The following is a 26,933-nucleotide window of genomic DNA, read 5'->3' as shown; positions in this document are numbered from 1 at the left end:
GTTTGTGTATCAGACTATTAAGCATTATAACAATACAGAAGATTTATCTCACTGCCAAAGAACAGGTCAACTGTGCTAGGTTAGGATGCAACAGCTCTGTGCCAGCTGTGAAGGCACACTTCCGCTGTAATTCTGTGAGAATGCAGAAAGCAGTGTCACAAGAGATGAATGTTTTGCAGAGAACAATGTCACGTGTACTAACTGATGACCTGAGAGCGTATCATGGTTCTGCTGGACACTTCCTAACACCACAATGCGGTAGAGGGTAATAAGATCAAAAGGCACTTCTCTGGCAGTAAGAAAACAACAGACACAGAGCTATCCTCTTCAAAGATTAGAAGATTTTCAATACTGAAGAGTCGTTTAACAACCAAAACGATTGGGTATAAATCCCAGATGGTCACACAACATGTGCCATAGCACCCAGGATTCAGAGAGTCATCATCTTGTGTCAGTGATGGTTTGGTGGGGAGTGACATATCAGGGGTATCCAAGTTGCATTTCTGTGAGAAAGGGGTCAAAACCTCTGCCAAAGTGTATCAAGACACCATGCTGAAACTTGGGGTACAGCTCCTGAACAACACCTTGTTTCATGGTAGGCAGTTCCTTCCAACAGGATTCAGCCCCTGCACACAAGGTGAGGACCACACAACAATGGTTTGAGGCAAATGTTTGCGACCATATATCACCACCTGATTGGCCATCTGGAAGTTCCGATCTGAATATACTGGACTTAAACTGTGGTTGGAGCTTGAGAGAGTAGCCTGCAGGAAACAATACCCTAGCACTGACAGCCTGAAGGTGGATTGGAGCAAGCAGTGGTAGCATTTCTGTTGGATGTTGTGTGTGTGCCACCATCGACATGTGTCCTCACAGACCTCAGGTGTGCATGAAGGCAAAAGACATTGAGTGCTGCTACATGCACATTTATGTATGTGGATATGTGCTGAAAGATGTAAATGATTTACTAATAGACTACAGATTTATGTGCTGCTCATGTTGTACCACACAAGTCATGTCAGTATATAATATTCTCAATAGAAAGCTAGCTGTTGAGGATATCACATGCTGAAAGGTGTACAAATGAATGGGTGTCAGAAAAGATCAGTAGAACTTTAAAGCTCCTTAAGGATATCTACAGAGGAAAGTTGTCTACATGGTTTAACCTAGTGGCTGTGCACTTTGCAACCATATGCCTGGGGAAGGAGCATCCTAGGTTTGATTCCTGTTGGTGATGTGAAGAGCTGAAGGATCTTCCTCAGCCATAGCCAAGTTATCCGATCTTGGGCATGGACAGTAGAGTTTTTTCCCCAGTTTATCCTGGGGTTTTTCATCCCGCAAAGCAGGCAAACCGGCCTTGAGAACTCAACACTATGGACATAGGATACACCAAGGCATAGGACTGACCACCTTATCCTGTTAAATGTTTGAGGTCTGATGATTAATAAACCCTTGACACCACAAGGTAAAAGAGGGAGAAAGGAAGATGAGACAGAGGAAAGTTAAAATACTTCAGACACATCAAAAGGATGGGAGGACAAGTTGTAAATAGCATTTATGGCTAGACTTCACTATTTTTGTTAGCATTCTGTTTCTTGTGTAATTTTGGAACCATTTTAAACTGTATTTAATATTGTAATATCTGAATAAAAATATATTATAAAAATATTAAATACTCTAAAAACACAAAAACCCACACCTTAATTAGCAATCAGTATTAGTAGTATTACTATTAATCAAGCATCTGCATGGAATCCAAAAACTTATTGTGAGAGGCCCGTACTAACCATTATTCACCCAACACCTATCATACTTCTGCTTTAACTGATAACCACCTCCAGTAATTATTCCCAAAAATCTAACCCTTACATCCTTATTAAGCATACTTTTACTCAGCTTCCAATGATAACTTCTTTTTCTTTCTTCTCTTGCCATAAACTAAAAAAATTCCCCCACATCTATTCTTGAAAACTCCTTTAGGAACTTGCAGGTTTATATCATACCTCCTCTCTTCTATCAATCAACTTCTGTAACCCATAAATCCTCAATATATCTTCATAATAAACATTCCATAGGCTTCAGACCATCTTTGGTCCCTCCCTCCCCTGCCATCCTCCAAAAAATCCTCTACATCACTCCCAAAAAACTCGAGTGAAATCTGAGCGCAGTGCAGTCTATTCCAGATGTCAAAGTATCAAGGCCATGTAAAAAGCAATGATAAACTACTTGTCCTCACCAGTCAGTGAATTTAATTATAAAAGATCTAGGGATCTGTTTTGCCGCCTTTTGAAATGTGCCCTTTGAACTTCAAATCCCTGACCTTATCAATTTATGCAGTGCATCCCTATCAGTATAACAAACTGGAACCATTTCAATTCAAAGTACATAAATTTACACTTTGCCAAATTGAAAGAACAATCTTTTTTCTCTCTATTCCCCCCCCCCTCAATCACGATCTTCCCAAATTTAGCATCATCAGCACACAATTGAATTTCATCCCTCAAATCATCTAAACAGCTGTGGGCCAAGTACAGAGCCTTGCATCACACCAGTGATCACCAGCCTATTGTTACTCTATACAGGACAGTACAGCCTTATCAAGAAGAGATCTTGTCTTAGCAATTTCTCTGCTTCTCTAATACAGTGATGAAAGAATGGGATAAAGGCAATGCCCATATATTATGACTTTGCAAAAGCATCTGATATGATACTGCATCATATTCCTCTCCACCCATTCTTTCCCAACTTCTCCAAAAATTTAACCACCACTCCTAAGATAGTAAAAGATTTAATTTATAACCTCTGCTTTGGATCCGCCTTTACATAATGGAACATTTTCCAGTGCTGAGACTAAATTCACTTGATTATTGGAATGAACCCATCTAATCACATGGCAGTATTCACATTCAGAATTTGCAATATCTTGATCTAAGCATTTCCAGTTCATCTACCTCAAATCTCACCTCAGACCCTGCCACACAGATGAAAGATTTTCCTCAATCCTGATGATAATCCTTCACACAAGCAATCAGTTATCCAACTATTACTTCAGGTTACTTTCCTATCTCATGCCCATGTGGCCTGCTCAGCCAATTTCTTCTCATAACTTGATTTTGCCTTCTGTACCATATAAGTCATCCTTTCTTGCCTGTGCTTTGTATTCATGAGCTTGTTGTTCATGCTTCAGCTAATGGTCTCACATAACATTGTCTTCTTTTGTAGCTCCTGCTTAATGAGTCTACTCATCAACTCCCACCTGACTTCTCCTGACCCTAGAAATGCAGTCAGATGCCCATCATCATTCATTCGTGATAGACTGAATCCATGGATTCTTTTCCTCCATTGGGTTTCTGTCCTCAACTAGCCTAGCCATCTGTTGGAATGAGGTCAAGTCTGAGTGGATCTTCAAGGCGTCATGCTATTTTCTCAGTCTTCCTCAGCCATCCCCAACCCTTCCACATAAGGCAGTCATTCTTGGTGCATCCTAGCTATGTGCCAAAACCAATGTAATGGTAAAGTAAGGGAAGTCAGATACTGCTACTTTCAAATAACCTTTACCGGATTTTTCCATATATAAGACGAACCCTACTTGTTCAAACTCAAAATTAAGAAATCAATATTTTAAACATAAAACAAAACACGTTTGATATTTTTTTAAATATTCAAAGTAAAAGAAATTATGCATCACTTATGACAATTGTTTTTTTATTTTCGGACATTTTTATGGACTAGTGCTCAAAATATTGTTAATGCATTAACTTACTCTGCCAAAGAGTTGCAGACGTATGCATGATTTCAGAGTTCTGATTGGTTTATTCAGAATCAGCCGTTAATGAAGTCAATCGACAGAGTTAACAAAGGCTAGTGATTGAAGGATGCTTGTTCATGGAGACAAGGTACCAGCAGTTTCACCATGGCAACCGCAGGTCTCTCAACCGATTACCCCCCATGTATAAAATGACCCCCAATTTTTGGTCTAAAAATTTTAGAAAAAAGTGTCTTATACATGAAAAAATACGGTACTTACCATACATGCTAACATTCTTCTTTTGTGGTTTCTCATGACATTCATGTTGTTTTCCCCTAAGTATGACATAATAATCCAGCTGCGTAATTCCACATATACCCCTTCTTATTCACAAACTTGATATGCTTGACCATCTCCTGAGGCAACATTTAATGCACTCTCCCTCAAACTAGAGATAAAACAGCTACCTCAAACACAGACAATCCTCTGATATTATCACCAAATTGCACACTCTTGAATCCTGCATCCTTTCCATTACATTATGTTATAGATAACATCTTCCAGCAGTACCTGTATAAATTTCATTTCCTCTATCCAATCTATATTCTCATAATTAGTCTCCCATAATAATTACCCATCCTATGCTCAAAGAACTAATCTCTGAATGCATACATATGGAAAGAGGGCAAAATAATTCTCTCGCATAAGGGTGGTTCTGAGACTGCATTAGCAAATTATAGACCAATCTGTATCTCAGGCATAGTGTTTTTTGTAAATAATGCACCTCAGTATAATCATAAAACAGGAATATCACTAAATATTCATATGAATATACACTTCATGTATTAATAATAATACATAATAATACACTTCATGCATTATTTACAAATTAATTTATATATATATTCCACTTGGCATAGAAATAAACACATTTATGTATTACATATATAACATTTACTTAAATTAATAATACAGTAATCTACCACTTACTCAATGTTCAAAACAACGATCCTTCAATTAATTTACCCATGCATGTCAATGAACTACTGACAGAGCACCATAAAATTGTCAAAAAGAGAATACAAGAATGGGTGAATAAAAATATGCTACTGTACAAGGAACAACATGGCTTTGTGAAGGGGTTGGTCATACCTTAGTAATTTACTAACTTTTTATAATAGAGTAACACCTGAGTTAGATACAGGAAATGGCGACAAGATGATTCTGCTAGATTTTGACAAAGACATGTGAGAGAATACCACATGGAACTCTGCTACTCAAATTAGAACAAATGGGGATGGATATGACACTGTGTGGATAAGAGGGTGGATTCTGGACATATATCAAAAAGTGGTATATGGATGGGCAGAAACAAAGAAAAAAAAAAAACAGGTGACTAGTGGTATGCCACAAGACTCGGTGCTGAAACTACTACTGTTTGTAATAAATTTAGTTTAATCCTTTATCCAAGTGTAAGCAAACAAAGTTTGCGCCTGAAAATATCTTCAGGACTGAGGTAAGGTGGTGCAACACCAGGCAACTCCGAGCAAAGGTGGACCAAGCTCTCATCACTCCTTGTCTCAGTATCTCCCATAATGCAAAGCACATCTCCTTGCGGACATGTATACTGCTATGCATTAAGGGAAGGGCCACTACCCAGACCGGTTTCAACCTTTATTGAGGTCTTGTTAGTGGGAGGCAGACCCAAACGCAGAGATACTAAGGCAGAAGCAATAGGAGAGGTCATATTTACCTATAGGTGTTGCACTACCTTACCTCAGTCCTGAAGATATTTTCAGGCACAAACTTTGTTTGCTTACACTTGGATAAAGGACTAAACTAAATTTATTATAGTCTAACCAAGTGAAAAATAAACTTTCAACATCCTACTACTGTTTAATTTGTACATAAATTATATAGGAAATAACCTGAATGAAAATATTCAGTTGTTTGTTGATAATGTGAAATTAGGTAGAGTAATAGTTAATCAAGGAAATGTGAAGAGCTTGGGGGATGATTTTAATAAGCTGCCAGTGTGGGAAAAAGATAATGGGTGATAGTTCAATGTGGAGAAATGTCAAGTTATGCATTTTGGGATAAATAGATTACCAGCTGTGTACCAGGATGAAACTAGGGATTTAGGTGTAGTGGTAGACAGAGAGTTTAGAGGACACATTGCTAAGGTTGCTCATAAGATCACTTGGCTATCGAACAACATACTAACAAGTAGAGATAAGGAAGCTATTCTTCTTTATAAGGCCTTGATACGTCCGAATCTGGATTACTGTGCTCAGGTCTGGTCTCCTGGGTTTCTTGGCGATGAGGAGGAATTAGCGAAGATTTAGAAGCGAGCGACCAAGATGATGAATGGTTTGTGGAATGTTCCCTATGAGGATAGATTATTGAGGGTGTGTGGATTGCAGAAGTTGGTTGATAGGAGAAAAAGAGGAGATATGATAGAATCGTTTTAAGTTGTTTAAAAGATTTTTATAGGATTGATGAAGGGAAAATATTTCAGCACTTGGCTAGAGGGGCCAGAACAAGTGTTCATTCCTGGAAATTGAAAAAAGGTGTGGTTAGTAGGAGTGTGATGACTAGATTTTTTGCTTGGAGAGTTATGAATGAGTGAAAGGTTGCCAGTGCTTTATCTGTTAATGGGTTCAAGGAGAGGTATGATAAATTGTGTGAATAGTTTGCATCTCTCACGGTGAGTCTTTGGACTCCATGGAAGTGCCTGTACAATAATATCCATCTAACCCCTCCCCAGGCCTATAACAGTAATCACTTATATATTTTGCTTTGTTGACCTTTACATACCAAACAGATTCAAATGCACTCCTCCTCACCTCCTGAGTTCTATCTTTGTTGCTACTCTTTTGCTATCATCAATAGTACTACTATTTTGTTTCCCTTATATCAGAAAATGCAATAATTCTTACACTATCCCTATAACTGCATCATTCTTTGATAACCAAGTCTCAGTGATACCTATGGTTCCTAGTCAAGCTGTACTAATCAAAGCTAAAAATTCCTCGCTTGTTCCTAGTGCATACGAACATTTAACCCACCACATATTTCATACTTTTCACCTCAACTTCACACCAGATGGCCTGCTACATAAAACACTATTTCTATTATTCAATTAGTGAGTTTCACCCTTAACTGGACACAAATCATCTGATATCAATAGTAAGATCCCTATCCCGCTCCTCCTCTTATCTCTTTCGTCTTTCCTAAAAATAAAAATACTATATCCTTCACATTTAATTACTACATATGACTTTCAGGATGATCATCATCATCTGCATAAAGCTGTTTGCTTTATTCAAATGATGATGTACTCTTAAACACTTCCAGCACATACTCCAGGGTTCTGAACTAAATTGCATAGCAGCTGTAACAAATTTGACATGAAAATCAACAATAAAGACTAAAACTATAAAAATAGGCAAGAATATAGAAAACTTCAGTAGTGTTCTAAATGGAGAGAGCCTATAGAAGAATTAATTATTTCAGCTATTTAACACAGTTTTCAGTGGAGGTGGGAAGTTAAATTTGGAAACAGACAACAGAATAAACAAAGCTGGTTTGGTGGGAAGCCAACTAAGTAAATTTATCAAGTCATCCCTAAAGTAATGTCATTTTTTATATTATACTTGTTCAAACATGTCTCAGTTTGTCTAAACATGAATTTTTAAGGCATTATAAGTTATATATTATAATTTACATTATGTAATGTAATAAAGATACATTATAATTTATTTATGTATGCATTCTGAGAATTTCATTGTTGCACCTTTTACAGTGGGGTGCTTAAGAGTCAAAGCTGTATAACTGAGGAGACCTCCACAGAGCCTTTAAAGGAATGCAGAGAGCCAACCAGGGCTTCTGACCTAATGTCCAATCCTCACCTTCTCGTGGTGCACCCTGTTAGGTATCCACCTAGATAGTGAACAAACAAGGATGGGCTGGCAATTTGGAATTTAGCCGACAAAATTGTATTCTTATTGGCTTAAACCACAATATAAAATGATGGTACAACATGACAGAATTTCATGCCAACTGGAGCGTCGCCCGGTTAAACAAGATTCCCATTGTTTTCGCCAGAAAACCAGGTGAACAGCGAAACTCAGCTACTGGAACAAATCCTAGAACATGCCCCAACTCAACATCACCAGAGCTCAAGATCGATACTACCAACATAAGAAGCCTGAATGGCAAAGAAATTAAACTAGCAGAAGAATTGGATAAGTACCAGATCAACATAATATGGGTGACTAAAACAAAAAAGACAAAAACTGGTGAGATCTTTCTGAGCAATAAATACAAAATGTTATACTCAGGCAATGATAATTGAGGGAAAGAAGGAGTAGTCGTAGTATTCAACACTAAATACCAGACTAATCTTGAATGGCAGGCAATTTCAAGTTGAGTGATGTTGGCAAATATCAGAATGGGGAACTGGATAATGAGACTTATTTGTACCTATTGTCCCACAGAAGATTCTACTAAGGTAAAAGTGGAGGAATTTTTAAGGCTTTAGAGAAAGCAACTGACACAATGAAAAAGGAAAGGTTGAGCAGAGCAGGAAATGATTTGTCAGACATACAAAAATAATATTTAATGATACTACTTATTCATCTAGCTCCTACCAGTTTACCCCACTGACCTTGGAATACAGTGTGATATTGCTTCCTCCAGATTCCCCTTGACTACCCCCCCACGCACCGTACATCCTTCCCTTGCAGATCTTTATGCCATTGGATTGCATCAAGCTGTTTCCTGAGTGTATTATAATCACCTGCTTTGTAGCTGGAATTTCCGTGCTTTGTTACCTCCCAAGTCAAGATCACACAATAACTTTACTGAATTGGAGGCCACCTTATTTATGGATGGGTCTTCTGATCCTGTAACCCAATCCAAAACTCTCGTTCCCAGTCCACTTCATCACATTTTGCTTCAAGTAATTATCTTTCAGTAAGTGTATAAATTTCACTTCTTTCCTGCCATATGATCTTTCCTCCTTCCAATCTATGTGTTGAAGTTGAAGCCCCGTATAATAATTACTCAAATTGCTCTCATTGTATTGATCTGCTGATGCATGTCTTCCACATCATCTGTGGATCCCACTGACTTCTAAAAGCAACCGGTTTTATGTTTTGTCCTGTTGGCTGCAGTCTCACACCACATTGATTCAGAGGAACTGCTGTCTGCCCGACTGATTCCTACTATTGTTGGCTGCATTTCATCTGCTATCATCAGCAGTACCCCTCCTGCTCTTTCCTTCCTGAAAATACTAAATTCATTACATTCTATCCCCCTGCAACTATATTATTTGCTAATAAATGCCTAAAACTACCCCCTCTTATGATACTTCTAGCATTAGTATATAGAAACTGTAGCAACCTCTTAGATCCCCAAGCACCTTTAAATCCTGAATTGACTACTCTATTCGATATCGTTTCTTGAGAGAGAAAGAGAGTAGATTCCAAAATTTTTGTTCATGCATGCACACTGTATGGGTGCCTTTACACATGCACTAGCCTGCATCCATCCTAATTTCTTTAGTTTTACTGATTTGTGCTTCCACACTTTCCATCAAGAAAGCTCTCTCTAGAAACCTAATTCCAAATCCATTTAAGTGTAGTCCATCAGCATTGTATAAATTTTTCTGTCCATTAAACTCAGGCCATAGGTCCACAAACTCTACATCAGGGATGGCCAACCTATGGTGCATGTGCCAAAAGTGGCGCATTGGACCCTAATGATAATAATAAAAAAGTAAGTATTTATGCAAAAAGTATTAACCAAAAACCAATTTGTAGAAAAAAAGCTGAAACTTAATAATTATTTTTAGTGATTTTATTGTTTCATGCACATCTTTTGCACATTCACTTGTTTGATCCTGAGGTGCCAAGTCTTGGCAACAGCAGTGCATCGCAGGTTTTTGTCATTCAGTATTCAGTTTATAATTGATATTCGTGTGCTACGGAGTTGTGCTTTGTTCATCCTTTGTAGTTTTGACTTTTTAGAATATTAAGTAGGCATGAATTCAATGAACAGTGGAAAAATGAGTTCTTTCTTATAGCAAATCTGTCAGGAAAACCATTGTGCATTGTTTGCAAAATCACTTTCTCATATAATAGACATGATCTTAATAGACACTATAAAACTGAAGCTGGTGCTTGGGTCTGAGTTATAGGGAGAGAGAATCTTTTTATATTAAATCAATATATTATGTCTATACTAACACATTTTTATTGGGAATTTATAGTGGAACAATTTATGGCCCATCTGAACTTGTACATGAAAAAATTGGCACATGAACGTAAAAGGTTACCCACTCCTCCTCCTCTATCATTCCTTCTGTACAACCTGCTTATTGACTAATTAGCTATCATCACTCTCCTTCTCATTTCACCTATCATAGCATGGCAGCAGACTTACAAACTTCACCCCTCGCTCTTAGTTTTTGCTTCTTCCAGTAACTACTCCGACGGACTATTTTGTCAGGTGGATCAAATTTCTCTCTGTCTTTTATATGAGAGGATACTGGATAAAAAATCCAATATCTTTCCATACCCATATTTTGCATTTTTCTATATTTTCTTCTTCAGCAGGTTCTTCTCTTAGTAGCAAAAACTTTTCTTCCACTCTTTTGTTCTGAGCCTTCTCTTTCAAGGTTCTGTAACTGTCTCCATTCAACATGTCATCTAGCATTGTTTTCCCTTACTCTTCCTCTAGGTCTTTTTCTGTCTATTTTTCCTTGGATGGCATCTCTAATGATTCCATTCCCTCTCAGAATATGTCCGATCCAGTTTCCCTTTCTTCTTTTTATCCTCCTTAACAGACTTCTTTCTTCTTCTACTCTTTTTAAGACATCATCTTTAGTTATTTTATCTGTCCACTTGATTTTTTCCGTCCTTCTCCAAATCCATATCTCAAAGCTTTCCAAAATCTTAATTTCTTCTTTTATCAATGTCCAAGTTTCAGCTGCATAGAGGGCAACACTCCACACATAACATTTTATTAGTCTTTTCTTTAGGTTTCTATCCATTTTACTTCTGAATAAATTCCATTTTCTATTAAAGACATTCTCTTCCCATTGCTATTCTTGCTTTCATGTCACTTTTACATCTTCCATCACTGCTATTAACACTTCCTAGATATTTAAATGTCTTTACTTGATTCAATTTTTCCCCATTTATTCTGATATCCATATTTGCCTCTTTCCTTGCTATTTTCATTACCTTTGTTTTTCTGATGTTAATTTTCATTCCATAATTGATACAAGATTCCAGTAATCTGTTCAACAGATGTTGTAGTCCAGTTTCAGTATTTGATAATAATGCCTTGTCATCTGCGTATCTTATTGCAAATATCTGTCTACCTACAATCTTTATTCCTTCTTCCGAAGGAATAAAAATTGGAGTGCTTCTTTAACATTGCTTCAGAATACATGTTAAACAAAAATTGGTGACAGAGAACAGACTTTTATTACTCCTCGTCCAATGATACCTGGTTCTGTTGTACAATATATGTCTCTCACCATGGCAGTTTGTCCCTTATATAGTGAAATAATTAGCCTTCTGTCTTTCCAATCTTTTCCATTACTTCTGCCATCTTATCCCATTTTACAAAGTCAAAAGCTTTTTCAAAATCTATATAACAGTTATTAACTTCTTTATTCACTTCTAGACTTTTTTCACTTACTATTCTTAACAGTCCAATCGCATCTCTTGTTCTCCTACCCTTTCTGAAACCAAACTGATCTTCTCAAGAAATTCTTCCACCTTAGATGCAATTCTTCATGTTAAGATTCTCATAAGTATTTTTAATGTATGGGAAATGAGGCTTATTGTTCTAAAACCTTTGCAGTTCACTGCATACTTTTCTTTGGTATAGGTATAAATATCATCATCATCAAATTCCTGCCATGTACCCTCAAGGGGTGTACAGGATATGATAGTACTACATGAAAAAAATTACATCATTATTAATTTCCTATCTACAATTTTCCTCCAAATCAGTCTGTTACTTGTCAACACTCCAATATTATCAGCTCTTATATTTCTATCGTCTAAAGCACTTTGTACCGTATCAATCCACCTATATCTTGGTCTTCCTCTCGGTCGTTTTCCTGCCAACCTGGCAGAGAACACTTGTTTTGCTAATCTTTCCTCGCCCATTCTGTTTAAGTGACCATACCACCTGATATTAGCTCTGCTAACGCATTCCTGGATGCTGACAATGTCAAGTTCTTTCCTAATATCCTCGTTTTTAATATGATACTGCCATTGATGCCACCTGTTCAAGCCTATAATCTTTCTCAGGACTCTCATATCTGAAGTCTCTAGTCTTTGGTCAAGTGTTTTACTTCTGACCCAGCTCTCAGATCCATAAATTAAAACTGGTTTGAACACTGTCTTGTATACAGCTAATTTAGTGTTGCGACTAATTTCTCTCTTATTCCATATGAATTTATTCAATTGATTTCCCACCATACCAGCTTTCCTGATTCTGTTGTCTATTTCTATATTTAATTTACCATCTTCACTAAAAATCGTGCCTAAATAGCTGAAATGTTTTACTTGTTCCACAGGTTCTCCATTCACAACACAGTTGATATTTATATTGATTCTGCCTATTTTCATTGTCTTTGTCTTTTTATTGCTGACCTTCATACCATATCTATTACAAGAGCTATTCAATTTAGTCAGAGAATCTTGCAGCCTTGTAGCGGATTTATTTAGAAGTATAACATCATCCACATAGAGCAAAGAGCTGATATTAACATCTCCAATTTCGATATCATGTTTAATACCACTTTCCTTCATAATGCGATCCATATAGATAATGAATAACAGAGGGGATAATGTACATCCTTGTCTCACACCAGATTTAACATTAAACCATCTTCCTGTACTACCTTCAATTCTAACTGCTGACTTACAACTCAAATAAAAACTAAGTATTGCTTGATATAATGTCCCATTGACACCATATAACTGCAGCGTATTGAATAGCTTCTCTATTTGCACCTTGTCATATGCCTTTTCCAGATCGACAAAACTTAAATACAGATCTTTGTTATATTCCCATGCTTTCTCGACTATTTGTCATAAAGTGAAGATCTGATCCCGACAGCCTCTATTTGGCCTGAATCCAGCTTGTTCTTCACCGAGCTTTTCTTCCACAATTCTTCTCAACCGTTTCTCAAGTATACTTGCATAGATCTTGCCAGGAACACTCAGTAGGGAAATACCTCTGTAATTCTCACATGCAGTTTTATTTCCCTTTTTATATATGGGTACTATGAGAGCTCTACTCCAATCATCGGGAATTCGTCCCTCTGTCCAGGCTTTCTGAACTATGCAGTGCAGCCACTGTAAGACTCTTATACCACCATACTTCAGCATTTCTGGTCGAATATCATCTACTCCTGCTGCCTTTCCACATTTCAGGCCTTTGATGGCTTTTTCTACATCAAGTATGGATATGTATTCCTGACTGCATGCCTGGTCAGTGTTTTTAACCACTGTGCTGTCATCACTGCTTGTTTCATTTAGCAGTTTTTCAAAGTAATTACTCCATACTTCAAGGATATCTTTTTTTCCCGTTTTCATGTCACCTTTATCATCTCTAATTCCTTTTATAGCACTCTTTCCTCCATTCTTAAGCTTCTTCAACAACCTCCAGAATATTTTGCCACCTTCTTGATATTTATTTTCTATATTCTTGCCAAAGTCCTCCCATGACTTTTGTTTAGCTAGTTTTACACAGTGTTTAGCATTCTTGCATTTGTCTCTATATTCTCTAAGAGCACAAGCTGACTTATTTGACAGGAACTTTTGGTATGCTTTCTTCTTTTCCTTCACTGCCTCTTTAACCTCCTGTGTCCACCAGGGAGTTCTGATTTTTTTATCCTTACCAACAACCTCACCACATGCCTCTCTGGCAGAATCAATCAATGTTTTCTTCAGAGTTTGCCAATGAATCTCCAAGGTTTGATTCCTGTTCTCAAACTCTTTCATTTTTCCTTCAATAATCTTTGTGTATTTTAGTCTACAGTTCACATCTGAGAGCTGCTCAACTTTTATTCGCTTTAAAACTTTCTTACATGTTATTCTTTTCAATATGAAATTCAATTTTATCCTGCTCAAGACTAATAGTGATCACTTCCGATTTCAAATCCTCTGTACACTCTGGTGTCCTGCACCAAGGAGAAAACATCACTATCTACAATAACATAGTCAATGAGACTTTTCTTATTCCTAGCCTCTTCTCTCCATGTGAATTTGTGCACATTTTTATGTTGGAACATGGTGTTAGTAATAACCAGTCCATGTCCTGAGCAGAAATCCAACAGATATTTGCCATTATTATTAGCTTTGCTTTTTTCTCCAAATTTTCCCAAAATATTTTTGTATGTCTCACAATCATTTCCTACTCTGCTATTTAGATCCCCAACAAGGACCAACTTTTCATTTTTCATTGTGTCAGTTGCTTTTTCTAAAGCATCAAAAAATTCCTCCACTTCTACCTTAGTAGAACCTTCTGTGGGACCATAGGCACAAATAAGTCTCATTGTCCAGTTCCCCATTCTCATATTTGCCCACATTACTCAACTTGAGACTGACTGCCCTTCAAGAAGATTAGCCTCGTATTTTGTGTTGAATACTATGGCTACTCCTTCTTTTCCTTGATTGTCATTGCCTGAATATAACATTTTGTATTTATTGCTCAGAAAGATCTCACTAGTTTTGGTCTTTTTTGTTTCAGTCACCCCTATTTATGTCGATCTGGTACTTATCTAATTCCTCAGCTAGCTCCATTTCTTTGCCATTCAGGCTTCTTACGTTGATAGTACCGATCTTTAACTCTGGTGATGTTGAGTTGGGGTTTATTTTCAGATTTGTTCCAGTAGCTGACCTTTCGCTGTTCGCCCTGGTTCCCTGGCGAAAACAACGGGGGCCTTGTTTAACCGGGCGACGCCCCAGCCGGCATGAAATTTTGTCATGTTGTACCATCATTTTATATTTTGGTTTACCAATAAGAATACAATTTGGTCGGCTAAATCCCAAATTGCCAGCCCATCCTCATCCATTCAGTATCCAAGTAGATACCCAACAGGGTGCACCACGAGAAGGTGAGGATTGGACATTAGGTCAGAAGCCCTGGTCGGTTCTCCGCATTCCTTTAAAGGCTATGTGGAGGTCTCCTCTCAGTTATACAGCTTTGACCCTTAAGCGTCATAAAATCTTTTGGTAATTCTTCTTTGTTATAAATTAAATTAATTATTTTGGTTATTTCTTCGGTTCCTTTCTTCTGAAGCTGTTTCAGGAATTCTGCAGGTATTTCATCTATTCCTTCTGCCTTTCCACATTTTCTTTAATGGCCATTTCTACTTTTGTCTTCAAAATCTCTGGGCCTAGATCATCTTCATTTATATCTTATAATGGCAACTCATTTTGTCTGTTTTCCTTGTCATAAAAAGATATTCAATGTATTCCTTCCGTCTCATTAGGATTTTATCTTCTTCAGTCATGATTTCTCCATTCTTATTTTCTATGCCTCTAGCTCTAATTCCATTTCTCTTGTGATTCATGCTTCTTGCTTTTTCATACAAAAGATCATACCTTGCCACTCTCTCATAATTTTCCATTTCTTCACATTTTTTTTAAGCCAATCTTCTCTACTTCTTTCTGCTTCCCTTCTCAATTTGTCATTCAAGGTTCTATATTGTTTTTTCCCTTATAGGGTGTCTTTATTTTTCAGTTTTCTTATTTTTTTCCATTAGAGAAATCATCTCATTAGTTATCCAAGATTTTTTTTATTCTTTTAGCTCTTACATATCCAATTTCTTCTAATGCAATCTTCATCATGCAATTTGCCTGAGTAGACTCAGGCAAATTGCATGATGTTTTTAATTTTCTAGAAAGAATTAATTTGTACAAACACATTTGACCATAAATTTGTTTATATGTAAATACTTTTTTTTTTTTGCTTAACTTAACTTTTATACATATATATTATTCATTAGGTTAAATCTGACCAATTATGTATTACCACGGGCCTTGATCTTGTATATTTGTATCATCCTGCTGTATAATAATTCCTTTCTGACTCTAAGTATTAGTATAATAATGTTTGTTGTAATCTTATTCGATGTAGACACTGCTTTTCTTGACTTGTTTTGTATATACATATGTTAACCTATAGTTATCTATTTATGTACTGCTGAAACCTCTGCAGTAATTTTGTTTATATGTAGATACTGCATCACTTAGCATACATTTTGTGTATGCATCTTATTTACTACTTTATTTTTCGAATAATCATGTAGTGCTGTAGGACATCTTACCTATTTGTGTACTTTCTAGTAATTCTGTTTATATGTATTCTAAATTCTGTTTCTACTGCATTGCTAAATTTAATTGCTATAAAGGCATTTATTATAATTTTACATATATATAGATACTGTATTTCTTGGCTTAATGTTTCATATATTGTGTATTAACTTATATTGTTAACTATTTTTGCACTACTGTAATAACCTCTGACCTTGTGTGTTGCTGTGCCCTCTGCAGCAGTTCTGTTTACCTAGAGACTGCTTTGTGAAACTAGATTCTTGTAGAGACATATTGCTTACAATTTTCTGTAAATGCTAATGTTGTAACCTTTAGTATGGCACCGTATGACCTTTGTAGTTTTTGTGCCAAATAAACTATAAACCATAAACCAAACCATCTTTCACAGCAGTCATATCTGTGGTCTCTAGTCTTTGGTCAAGTATTTTACTTCTAACCCAGCTCTCAGATCCATAAGTTAAAATTGGTTTGAACACTCTTGTATATAGCTAATTTAATGTTTTGACTAATTTCTCTCTAATTCCATATAAATTTATTTTGACTTCCTACCATACCATCTTTATAAATATATAAAGCTTCACAATATACCCTCTAAACTTCAACTTCCACAATCACACCCAAATCTCTGGCCTCCTGCCCACTTTTCTGAAGTTCAGTTCCATCAATACAGAACACAGTTTCTATTTCTTCCCAAAGTGCATCACGTTACACTTGACCACATTAAACTGGCAGCCATTTACCTTTGCCCATATTGCTTGTCTGTAAGTCTTCTGCAGAATCTCAGCATCACCTACATTTACCATTGCTCTTCCTAGGCATCAACATCTGTCCATCTTTAACTGAATATTTCATGAAATCATTCTGATATCATTGATATAAAAATTAAACAAGAGAAGACTAAGTAGTGAGCCCTGTGGTATACCACTGGTCACATGCCTTCTCCTGGACTCATCTCCTCCATCAGCCACCTTCTAATATATATCATCAGATTCATATCCACCTCCATTTGCTCCAATTAATGCAACAGATTCCCATGTGGAATCTTATGAAATGCTTTTGCAAAGTCTAGCAATATCACTAGGTAGCCATTTCCCTTATCCAACTCTATTCTCACTTGATTAAAACAAGTAAGCAAATTACTAAGGCAACATCTACCATTCATAAAAGCTTATATCACATAACCTTATAAAGTATCATATTCCTATCCACCCAGTCCTGAATTCTGTCTTTCACCAATTTCTTCAATATCTTAACCACCACTCAAATGAGATGCTGATTGGCATATGATTTGCTATTTCTGTATTGGAGCCTCCTGCAATGGGACTATTTTGCCCTCTGCTGAAACTTAAATTAAACAAGCTTAGTCAGAGAAGCTGTTATTCCTTTCCATATTCTCGTAATATATGGGATGACATGCCATCTATTCTCTATTCTCCTATCAGTCAATGTCACATGTCATTGCAATGCTACCACCTAGATAGTACATCCTTGCAAAATGCTCACTCAGTAATTCAACTTATCTGGTTTGGTTCTGTTACCTCCTCCTTTGGAAGGGTTAACTTTTTAAAGTTATCCTTCCACAGTCATTCCTCCTTTTACTTGCCACACAGTGAAAGAACTCTTTAGGGTTTCTTTTAGACTCATCAGCTAGCTTTACCATACTGGTCAGCCTTCTTTCCACAGCCTTATACTGGTCATGGGCAAGCTGTTCACCTTTTTCTTTATTATCCGTCTACAACCTTCTCTTTGTGTGCAATTCCTGATTAATAAAGTTATTCATTAATCTAACTCCTACCTGATTCATCCTTCTAACTTTAGGTCTACATTCAGATACTGCTTTCTTCAAACAGCCCGCTGACCAACTCCCATGCACTACCAGCATCTCTCCCTTCAAATTCTTCTGCAATGGCTCTACTAAAAGCTGATTTCTTAACTTGTCATATATATGTAGAGTTCTGCTTCAGAACTCTAAACATATCCTTCTTAATAGAAAATTATGCATGCCTGGCAATCTCCCAGGTCACAAATGAATGATCACATTCTACAAGCAGAGATGCAGTGGCCAGATTGTTTAGTGTTAAGTTCTCTGAAGCAGAGAACTTAGCAGCTGTATAAATTCTAATTCCATCCCTGCCTGTGACCATTCTTCCCAATCTATGTCTCCATAGTTGAAATCCCCATAATAATTACTCAACCTGTACTCATCATGCTAATTTGTAAGTGTATGTCACCTACTTTCTCCCTTATATCCCTGAATTATAGCAGAACCAATTACATATTTAGTCCTGTTGGCCACTATCTCATGCCAGATAGCACATTCTGAATCTCTGTCCCTATGATGGACTTAGACTACTTTTGGCTTTAATTCCTCTTATCATTAGCAAAACTCCTCCACCATCCTGTTCCTCCTTCCTGTCCTTTCTGAAGACACTATACCCCTTGCATTCTATTCCTATAACCATATCATCTTCAGTCAAACACATCTCACTGATGCCTATAGCCTTTGGCCAAATTGTGCTAACCAATACCAAAAACTCCTCAAACTTTTTTCGAATACTTCTGGCATAAATAAACTGCAATACCTGGCCAGCCTGGTTGGCTGAGTGGTTAACATATTCACTCTCCAGCCAAAAGGCTGCTGGTTTGAATCCCGCCGTGGGCATGGATGTTTGTGATTGTTGGTGAAAATACTAGTGGCGGTGGTCAGCAGTAGATGCCGTTGGTGGAGACAGAGAACTGTAGAGTAACGCTCCCTTGATGAGTCTTTGGATTCCCAGGAGGTGTCACGTAATGATAATACATTTTATTATTACAACATGTTTTTATATTTCTTTATATATTATTTATTTATATAGGGATGCTTAAGGGTCAAAGCTGTATAAGTGGGAAGAGATTTTAAGGAATGTGAGGAACCAACTGGGGCTTCTGACCTTATGTCTGATCCTCACCTTCTTGTGGTGCACCCTGTCAGGTATCTACCAGGATATTGAATGAATGAGGATGGGCTGGCAATTTAGGATTTAGCCAACTGAATTGTATTTTTATTGGCTTAAACCACAACCTAAAATGATGGTATAACAGGACAAAATTTCATGATGGCTGAGGTGCAGTCGGTTAAACAAGCCCCCCCCCCCCTTGTTTTCATCAGAGAACCAGGGCAAGCAAAAAAAAAAGTAAGTTACTGGAACAAATCCTAGAATATGTCCCAACTCAACATCAACAGATTTCAAGATTGATACTATCAACATAAAAAGCATTAGTGAAAAGGAAATGGAACTATCAAAAGAACTGAATACGTACCAGATTGACATAATAGGAGTGACCAAAACAAAGAAGACAAAAAAGAGGTGAGATTTTTCTAAGCAAGAAATACAAAATGTTATGGCAGGCAATATCAGAATGGGGTACAGACAATAAGACATATTTGAGCTTAAGGTCCCACAGAAGGTTCTACCAAGGAAGAAATGGAAGAATTTTTTTGAGGCATTAGAAAGGGCAGCTCTCCCGTGTGGTGACCGGGGTAAAAGAATAGTCCCAATGTAGCCCATGCATGTTGTAAGATTCGACTAAAATAGGTACTCAGTGCTTGGGGGTATAGCTGGGCCACCCTGCCTCCATGGGACAAACATTTGGAGGCATGGTCCTCCAAGGTTGGGGGTTTGGATGCTAACAACCCATTCCTGTAAAAAATATCTCTTGTTAAGAAAGCTAAACAATGAAAGCCAGATTGACTTCAAGGACATGACACATGAAAAGGAAAAGGTTAATGAATTTTGGAACATGGAATGTTAGAACAATGTTACAGGTGGGAAAAATGCAAGGTATACCAGAGGAGTTAAAGAAATATAAATTGGATGTTACAGCATCACAGAATATAAGATGGAGAGATGGTGCTGAAGAACAAGGAAATTATGGAATAGGATTTATTATTAAAGGAAGATATTAAATTCAATTTTAGGATTCACTTGCATTCTTTCATGAATGCAAGTTGCGAATTAAAAGGAAATTCCATAACATCACTTTTATTAATGTATATGCCCAGACTGAAAATGCTGATGAGATTGTGAGAGATCGATTTTAAGGATTTACAAGAAACATGTGAAAAAATAAATAAAAATGATGCCATGATAATATTAGGGAATCTTAATGCAAAAATAGCGAAAGAAGACATATTTCACCAAGTTTATATTCTTATGGCAAAAGGAATACAAAGCAGCTACAGGTCAATGTCCAGTCCAGAAAGCCAATCCAGGGCTTCATTTGTCATCTCATGGATGTCATGGAGACCACCACCATGAAATTGGCGGCTTGGGCAGTCATTCACAATATGAGTGATCGTCTTGGCCACAGGGAAACAGTCACAATAAGGGTAGTCTGACAATCTCCATTTATGTAGTAGGTAGCCACATCTTCCCTGGTTAGTTCTGATCCTGTTGATAGTTGACCAAATCTTCCTAGGAAGAGCAAAACCAGGCTGCGAAGCACAGGGATCTTCAAGCAGGAAGTCATTTGTTGGAAGATCGTTGGACAAGTGTTCTCTCCACGTCAGATGTTGATGGTAAGGTAGCTGAAGAGAGTTCTATGTATAAATTAAATTTATATATAGAATATCAAATGTAGACCAAAAGAAAACTGAAAACATAAAGAAATGGAACATTGAAGCATTCCAAAATAGAGAAATAATTGATAAATATCAGAAGAAAATAAAAGATAATATTAAAACAACAGAAAAAGGAAAGAATATAGAAGAAAAATGAGACTTGATCTAACAAACAACCATAAATGCAGCTGAAGAAGAAAGAATAATAGGAAAAATAGAAATGAATGGTTTGATGAAGAATGTAAGGAAATCATTGAATTGAAAAGCATTCACAAACAAACACAAGAAATAATAGAGAATATGAAGAGAGAAGAAAGCAGGCAAATAAAATTTGTAAAAAGAAAAAGAAAGAAATGATGGAGAAGAAAGTGGAACAAATAGTGCAGTATAATGAGAAAAGAGAAACTAGAAAATTTTATAAAGAATTAAAATAGTTAATACATAATTTTGATACACAAATGATAGGATGTAAAGATAAAGAAGGAAAAGTATTAACTAAGAAAGAATTAGTAAAAGAAAGATGGATGGAATATTTTAAGGAATTCTATAAGGACAGCAGAAAAAAATGAGGAATATGAAGATGAAAATAATTGTAGAAATATAGAAGAACGAATTCAAGTCACAAAGAATAGTGTGGTTGGGACATATAGAAAGAATTGAAAAAGATAGATGGTGGTAATTTATTTTTCACTTAGACAATAAAAAATTTAGTTTAATCCTTTATCCAAGTGTAAGCAAACAAAGTTTGCACCAGAAAATATCTCCAGGACTGAGATAAGGTAGTGCAACACCAGGAAACTCTGAGCAAAGGTGGACCAAGCTCTCATCACCCCTTGTCTCAGTATCTCCCATAATGCAAAGCACATCTCCTTGCTGACATGTATACTGCTATGCATTAGGAGAAGGGCCACTACATAGACTGGTTTCAACCATTATTGGGGTCTCATCAATAAAGGTTGAAACTGGTCTGGGATATTTTCAGACGTAAACTTTGTTTGCTTACACTTGGATAAAGGATTAAACTAAATTTATTATAATGAAAAAGATAGTGGCATTAAAAAAATAATAAAACAAATTAAAAGTTTTAAAGAACTAAGAATATATGGGATAACAGAACAACTTATAAAGAATGCAGACGAAATCATACTGAATGAAATCTATTTGATATTAGATATATGGAAAGAAGAAAAAATGCCAAATAATTGGAAAATTAGAATAATCCAACCATACATAAGATGAACTGTCAGAACTATAGAGGAATTACATTATCGAATGTGAACATAGAAAATCTTACCAAGTATGATATATAAAAGATTAGAACCATATATAGAAACAATAATAGGCGAGTACCAGTGTGGTTTCAGAAATAAAAGATCCACAATTGATAATATATTTATGTTACGAAATATATATGAAAAATGCTTAGAATCTAATATAGAACTACATAATTTGTATGTTGATTTCCAACAAGCATTTGATAAATTAAACAGACAAGAAATGATACATAGGTTGAAAACACTGGGAATACCAGGAAAACTAATTAGATTAATTAAAATTACATTAGAAGGATTCAAAGCAGTAGTTAAAGTACAACGGGAATTAACGGACTCCTTTGAAGTAAACTCTGAAATAAGACAAGGAGATATACTTTCAGGTAGTTTATTAAATAACTAAATAAAAAATAATAAGAAACTTAAATATGAGAGGATTTATTATTATTATAGTATTGTTATGTGACACCTCCAGGGAGTCCAAAGAACTACTAACTACGCTCAAACTTGCTTAACTTTTTGTGTGAGCCATTAGCAGCAGAGGCTCTACCAATCGACCAACCTTTGCTGGCAAAGGTTGGTCGATTGGTAGAAATTTATTAATAATAAATTAATACAAATATGCGAATATGCAGATGATATAGCATTAATAAGTCGCTGGAGAAAAGATTTAGAAGAGAAATTTGAAGAACTTAATAGAAATGCTAAAGAAGTTGGATTACAAATTAAAGAACAGAAGACTAAATATATGCAATGTGGAAAGACAATAAATAAAAAAAAGATATAATATAGGTGAATACAGTTTCGAAGTTGTAGATAGTTTTAAATATTTAGGTTCATTAATAATAACAAACAATAATATATCTGAAGAAATTAATAGTAGAATCATAGCTGGAAATAAGTCATATTTATAAAAAGTTAATGGTAATAGGATTCTTAATCGTAATTCTAAATTAAAACTTTATAAAACAATTATAAGACCTGTAACAACGTATGGATGTGAAACGTGGCCATTAACACAAAAAGATGTAGACAGATTGAGAATCTTTGAAAGGAAAATATTAAGGAAGATATATGGACCAATAAAAGAAGAAAATGAGATATGGAGAATTAGAACAAGTAATTAACTTGAACAACTAACTAATGTCGAAGACATAATAAGATATATAAAGTCACAAATAATAGTGTGGTTGGGGCATATAGAAAGAATTGAAAAAAAAGGAGTTTAAAAAAAATAAAAAATAAAATAAAAAAAACTAGCTAAACAAAAGCAATGGGATGATTTCGGTAAGAACATAGAAAATAAATATCAGGAAGGTGGCAAAATATTTTGGAAGCTATTGAAAGAGCTCAGAAATGGAGGAAAGGGAACTGTAAAAGGAATCAGAGATGATAAAAGTGACATGAAAACTGGAGATAAAGATATTCTAGATGTCTGGAGTAATTACGCTGAAACACTGCTAAATGAAACAAGTAGTGTCAGCATGATGGTAAAAAAAAAAATCCCAAGAAGAATGCAGTCAGAAATACAGGGTGTTCGGGATAAATTTGACATATTTATAATTAATTATATTTTTCCGTAAGTTACATGTATTAACACACACTTCTCTTCATTTAAAAGTTTGGACCCTTCTTCATTCATATACAAGATGTCAGAAAGGATGGATAGCTGGAACCCACCTGAATCATGGAAGAGAATAACTTGTATCATGATGATTCGTGCCCGCCATCAAAATAAGGATATTACGACTGCTGCCCAATGCTCCCTGAATACAGTAAAAACAATCAGGCATGAACTAGAGACTTGCAATGGTGACTACGAGGATGTAGCAAGAAGAAAGATCCCTAGCAGACGATCTGATTGCGTTCGTACAGCAGAATTCCTCGCAAATCTGCAGGAACAGGTGTTGAAGAACCCTGGCATTGGAATTCGGGCTTTGTTCGTGGAGTTGCTAACTGTAGTCAAGCCCTGGATAACAAGGGTAGCCAATGGTAGGCCGTATGTATGGCAGCAGGATTCGGCCCCTTGCCACACCTCTGGGAAAAGTCAAAAATGGTTGTCTGAAAATTTCTACGACTTCACCAGTCCAAATGTTTGGCCTCCAAACTCCCCAGACCTTAACCCCATGGATTATTTTGTATGGGGCGCAGTTGAAAAAGACACCAATCGCACTTCCAGTAATACAAAAGCCCAGTTAATGGATAAAATTAAAACAGTTTTTGCGGCCCTTCCCAGGGAGACTGTAGCATCAGCTTGTTCGAGGTTCCGAAGCAGAATTGAAGCTGTGATCGATGCTAATGGTGGTTATTTTGAGTAAATCTTGTTGATAGTATTGTAATTAACTCTGCCTGTAATGTTTTTTTGTCAATTCATTAAATTTAATAGATACAAAGAAGATTTTCTTTTTCCTTACGAAACTGTCAAATTTATCCCGAACACCCTGTACATATCCATACTTGAAAGAGAAAAAGTCATCAAAAACCTGAAATGTGGAAAGGAAGCTGAAGTAGATGAAATTCAGCCACAAATACTGAAAAATGGAAGTATAAAACTTTTACAGTGACTGCATTGCATAATTCAGAAGGCCTCGTCAGAGGGTTGAATTCCAGAGGATTAGAAGAAAGCTCTCATAGTACTCATTCATAAAAATGAGAAATAAAACTGAAAGTGAGAATTGCAGAAGTATTTTCCTACTGAATGTTCCTGGTAAGATTTATGCAAGTATACTTGAGAAACAGATAAGAAAAATTGTGAAAGGGAAGCTTGGTGAAGAACAAGCTGGATTCAGGCCAAACAGATGTTGTCAGGATCAGATTTTCAATCTAAGATAAATAGTTGAGAAAACTTGGGAATATAACAAGGATTTGTATTTAAGTTTCGTTGATCTGGAAAAGGCATATGACAAGGTGCCAAAAGGAAAGCTCTTCAAATTTCTATAGTTATATGGTGTAAATGGGACATTATATCAAGCAATACATAGTCTCTGTAAGTCAGCAGTTAGAACTGAAGGAGTTACAGAAAGATGGTTTCAGTTAAAATCAGGTGTGCAAAAACAGTGCAGATTATCTCCACTGTTATTATCTAGATGGATTACATCATGAAGGAAAGTGGTATTAAATGTGATATCAAAATCGGTGATATTAATCTTAGGTCTTTACTTTATGCAGATGATGTTATACTTCAGAATAAATCCAGTACAAGTCTGCAAGATTTCCTGACTAAATTGAATAACTGTTGTTTGGTAAGAAAATCAGCAATATAAAGACAAAAACAATGAAAATTGGCAGAAACAATTAAAACATCAACTGTATCCTGAATGGTGAACCTATAGAACAAGTAAAACATTTCAGCTATTTAGGCACAATATTTAGTGAAAATGGTAAATTAAGTATGGAAATAGACAACAGAATTAGTAAAGATGGTATGGTAGGAGTCAGCTGAATAAATTTACATGGAATAAGAGTGAAATTAGGCAAAACACTAAATTGGCTATATACGAGTTTGTGTTCAAACCAATTATAACTTATGGATCTGAGAGCTGTGTTAGAAATAAAACACTTGATCAAAGACTAGAGACTCTTGTAGATAAGCTTATATGTTGGTTACACATAGCTTTTAATTTTTCATGAAATAACAACGTATACTATATTATTAATTATGAAAATATTATAATTACATCCAGTTTCACCAATACAGCCAGTCAGGACTTGCTGACCATGCTTAGGACACCCAGCACAGGATATGCTGAAAGAAGGCCAACCTATTACAGAGATTGTATTCTTATTAGTTTGTATTCTTATATAGACCAAATTGTATTCTTATTAGTTAAACCAAAATAATTCATGCCAGCTGGGGCATCGCCCGGTTAAACAAGGCCCCCGTTGTTTTCGCCAGGAAACCAGGGCAAACAGCGAAAAGTCAGCTACTGGAACAAATCTAAAAACAAGACCCAAACTCAACATCACCAGAGTTAAAGATCGGTACTATCAACGTAAGGAGCCTGAATGGCAAAGAAATGGAGCTAGCTGAGTAATTAGATAAGTACCAGATCGACATAATAGGGGTGAGTGAAACAAAAAAGACAATAACTGGTGAGATCTTTCTGAGCAATAAATACAAAATGTTATATTCAGGAAATGACAATCAAGGAAAAGAAGGAGTAGCCATAGTATTCAACACAAAATACGAGGCTAATCTTCTTGAATGCCAGTCAGTCCCAAGTAGAGTAATGTGGGCAAATATGAGAATGGGGAACTGGACAATAAGACTTATTTGTGCCTATGGTCCCACAGAAGGTTCTACTAAGATAGAAGTGGAGGAATTTTTTGAGGCTTTAGAAAAAGCAACTGACACAATGAAAAAGGAAAAGTTGGTCCTTGTTGGGGATCTAACTAGCAGAGTAGGAAATGATTGTGAGACATACAAAAATATTTTGGGAAAATTTGAGGAAAAGAGCAAAGCTAATAATAATGGAAAATATCTGTTGGATTTCTGCTCAGGGCATGGACTGGTTATTACTAACACCATGTTCCAACATAAAAATGTGTACAAATTCACATGGAGAGAAGAGGCAAGGAATAAGAAAAAGTCTCATTGACTATGTTATTGTTGATAGTGATGTTTTCTCCCTGGTGCGGGACACCAGAGTGTACAGAGGATTTGAAATTGGAAGTGATCACTATTTAGTCTTGAGCAGGATAAAATTGAATTTCATATTCAAAAGAATAACATGTAAGAAAGTTTTAAAGCAAATAAAAGTTGAGTAGCTCTCAGATGTGAACTGTAGACTAAAATACACAAAGATTATTGAAGAAAAAATGAAAGAGTCTGAGAACAGGAATCAAACCTTGGAGATTCAGTGGCAAACTCTGAAGAAAACATTGATTGATTCTGCTAGAGAGGCATGTGGTGAGGTTGTCTGCAAGGATAAAAAAATCAGAAC

General features: G+C 36.1%; 1 protein-coding gene across 1 annotated transcript in view; it reads right to left on the bottom strand.

Moving 5' to 3' along the window:
• The window catches only part of Rpn10 (regulatory particle non-ATPase 10), a 245,566-nt gene that overhangs the window by 13,260 nt on the left and 205,373 nt on the right, over window positions 1-26,933 (bottom strand). The window lies entirely within an intron of this gene.

This window comes from Typopeltis vanoorti, chromosome 5 (assembly GCF_054136105.1).
Source record: "Typopeltis vanoorti isolate ZY-2024b chromosome 5, IOZ_Tvanoo_1.0, whole genome shotgun sequence".
Lineage (NCBI taxonomy): Eukaryota > Metazoa > Arthropoda > Arachnida > Uropygi > Thelyphonidae > Typopeltis > Typopeltis vanoorti.
This window is presented reverse-complemented; position numbering and strand designations above follow the sequence as displayed.